The 3223-nt window shown below is 51.0% G+C and overlaps 1 protein-coding gene across 1 annotated transcript in view; it reads left to right on the top strand.

The window, feature by feature from the left end:
- The window catches only part of PRPF19 (pre-mRNA processing factor 19), a 23665-nt gene extending 23145 nt beyond the window's left edge, over positions 1-520 (top strand). Inside the window, exon 17 of the mRNA XM_011971091.1 lies at positions 7-520. The gene's annotated coding sequence lies outside the window, so the exon portion shown is untranslated. The remainder of the gene's footprint in view (positions 1-6) is intronic.
- Positions 521-3223: the final 2703 nt, after the last annotated feature.

The following is a 3223-nucleotide window of genomic DNA, read 5'->3' as shown; positions in this document are numbered from 1 at the left end:
GGGGAGGGGGCTCTGTGGGGTGGGACATTCACATCATTTCACTCTGGTCTGAGTGGTGGCCTGCGAACCATGGTGGCATGGACCACCCTCATCCATGCACCTCCAGGCCCTATGGGAACGGATGTGGAAGGAAGAACTGTCACCCTCTAAAGGCCCAGGGCCTCTCCCTTCCTGTCGTCCAGTGGACGCGGTGGTGGCTGTTCCACACCCATTTTGTTGCAGTTCTGTGAGACAGGAGAGGCTGAGCCAAGGGAACTGTGAAGGGGATGGGCAGGAGGGCTGTGCAGGGTTTTGTAAGCAGCGATCTAGTTTCATTAAAAAAAGAAAACAATAAACATAACCACCTCCCTGTGTCTGTGTGTACCAGGAGCGCCCAGGGCTGGGAAGGTCAAGGGGAGGGAGCACACACTGGGGCACTGGCTTCCGGGAAGCCCGTCTTCCTTTCCTTTCACAGCTCTTACCCTTTTTTTTTTTTTTTTTTAATTGCACAGCAGAGATAAAAACAAATCTGCAGTTGAAATCTGCCATGTCCCTGCAGTTCTTGACGTTGAGTTTCAAGGCCTCAAGTCACTAGTCCTGCCACTTGCCTTGTGGACTTGGTTTCCCACACAAGCCTGGAAGGGAGGGAGACCTGCAGGGAGGATGAGCTGGATCTTGCTGGTGGAGAGGTCTGAGCATCTCCGTCAGGGTTCTTTAGTTGTGGGTGCTTGTGGGTGCTAGAAAGCCTGTCCTCAGCTGGCATAAGTCAAAAAGGAGATTTTTTTATTGACTGTGGCGATTGAAAAGCTGAGGTAGGACTGGTTTCGGGACAAAGATCCAATAATGAATGTGCCTTATAGGGAATTCCTGTAGGGTCATGTGACTGCTTTAGATTGCAGGTCAGGAAAGGCCTCTGAAGTGGTGATGATGAAGCTGAAGCTGGAATGACAGGGACCTAAGAGGGGAGGAGTGTTGGCAGGCAGAGAGCAGCTTTAGGGCTGGACTGAACCAGATGTATGGAGGAACAGGAAGGAGGTCATGGTGGCTAAGAGGGGGAGACCATGGTGTGCAGGCTGGGGTGATTGACAGTCCCCTGACAAGGGCCATCCCAATGGAAGGTCGGGGCTGGCCGCCTGCCTGGAGTGGGGTAGGAGGATATGAGGTGAGGAAGTGTGGGAGTCAGTGATTATAGACAAAAGATAGTGCTGAGAAGGGGAGCTGAGACATGGGGTGTTACCAGGTGGGGAGCTTTAGGGGCAAAGTATGGTGGGCCATATTGTGGACGTAACAGGAGACCTCCGGGCATGTTTTGCTGGGGCAGTGTTCTGTTGTCAGGGAAGCTTGGGCGTGCCGTATCTGCTGGGAGAGTCAGGATGCCTACTAGCTAGGGAAACTTGGAAAAACCCCCCAGTAAAGAAACCACTTAACTTATACAAGTTGAATATAAACCATTTAACTTACACAAGTGTTTATTATTAAGAAAAGACCTGGGCCAGGTGTGGTGGCTCAAACCTGTAATCCCAGCACTTCGGGAGGTCAAGGTGGGCAGATCACGAGGTCAAGAGTTTGAGACCAACCTGGCCAACATGGTGAAATCCCCGTCTCTACTAAAAATACAAAAATTAGTCGAGTGTGGTGGCAGGTGCCTGTAATCCCAGGTACTCCTGCTAAGGCAGGAGAATCGCTTGAACCTGGGAAGTGGAGGTTGCAGTGAGCCGAGATTCTGCTACTGTACTGCCTGGGTGACAGAGCAAGACGCCATCTTAGGGTAGGAGGAAAAAAAGACCAATCATATGGTTCTTCCAAGGCAGGACATACTTAAAAAAAGGTTAGGACAACTGCCTAGTACAAGGTGGGCTAACAACAGCTATGGTTTGCAGGTGGTAGGGTGGGTTACTTGAGTGGGAGAGGATTGAGGGCACGACTGGGGGACTTGCTGGGCTAAGTTGGACCTCAGGGCTGGTACAGCACTAAAGCCAACAGTTTCTGGTTAGGAGCGGCCGAGCCAGGGGAACTATAATGTGCGTATTTCAGACCTGCCTTCCTTTCCAGGAAAACTAAGCAGGAGAGACTGAAGGACAAAGGTTCTTGGGGGATCCGTGGGTTGGGACGCTATAGTTACACTAAAATTTTGTGAAGCATGGTGCATGTCTATGCATACGTACATTTTTCTAGAGAAGGGGAGCCCTAGTATGTGTCTCGGAGAGACTAATCTATCCCTCACCAGTTCCGAACCATTGCCCTAGAACTGACATCTGGTGCTGTCCTGGTGTCCGGGAGCCTAATGTCTGGGTCCTAAGGCTCCGCAGTGCATCTCATCTGGCCTTCCATCTGTGCAGTTGCATCAGCAGAAGAGCTCCATGCCTGCTACCTACGTTTGCTCATTTAATTCTCTTTTTTTTTCTTGAGACTGAGTTTTGCTCTTGTTGCCCAGGCTGGAGTGCAGTGGCGCGATCTCGGCTCACTGCAACCTCTGCCTCCCAGGTTCAAGCAATTATCTTGCCTCAGCCTCCTGAGTAGCACAGATTACAGGCATGTACCACCACCACCAGGGATTACAGGCTGGTCTCGAACTCCCAACCTCAGGTGATCTGCCAGCCTCAGCCTCCCAAAGTCCTGAGATTACAGGTGTGAGCCACCACACCCAGCCACTCATTTAATTCTTAAAACAACCTTGCCCTTGGCCGGGTGTGGTGGCTCACGCCTATAATCCCAACACTTTGGGAGGCCGAGGTGGGTGGGTTGCCTGAGGTCAGGAGATCAAGACCATCCTGGCCAACATGGTGAAACCCCGTCTCTACTAAAAATACAAAAAATTAGCTGGGTGTGGTGGTGCATGCCTGTAGTCCCAGCTACTCAGGAGGCTGAGGCAGGAGAATCGAACTCGGGAGGCGGAGGTTGCGGTGAGCCGAGATTGCGCCATTATGCTCCAGTCTAGCAACAAAATGAGATTCCATCTCAAAAAAACCAAAACAACCTTGCCCTTTGCTGTCCAGCAATTCAGCAGACTCTTGGTCCCTGCATACCATGTGGACTTCATACCGCTCTTCCTTTGCAGAACGGAGCAGAAGGTGGGAGCATAGTCCTGGCACTGGACTGTCTGGCTTTGAAACCCAGTTCTGGCACTTAGTAGCTGCAAGACCTTGGACAGATTATTTAACTTTTTTTCTGTTTGAGTTTCTTCATCCAGCAGATGGGGGTAGTGTACTTACTAGAGATAGAGTAAGGATGAAGTGAATGTGAC

This window comes from Mandrillus leucophaeus, unplaced genomic scaffold (assembly GCF_000951045.1).
Source record: "Mandrillus leucophaeus isolate KB7577 unplaced genomic scaffold, Mleu.le_1.0 Scaffold986, whole genome shotgun sequence".
In the NCBI taxonomy this organism is placed as follows: Eukaryota; Metazoa; Chordata; class Mammalia; order Primates; family Cercopithecidae; genus Mandrillus; species Mandrillus leucophaeus.
The sequence above is the reverse complement of the archived record's forward strand: the minus strand, read 5'-3'. Positions and strand labels throughout refer to the sequence as shown.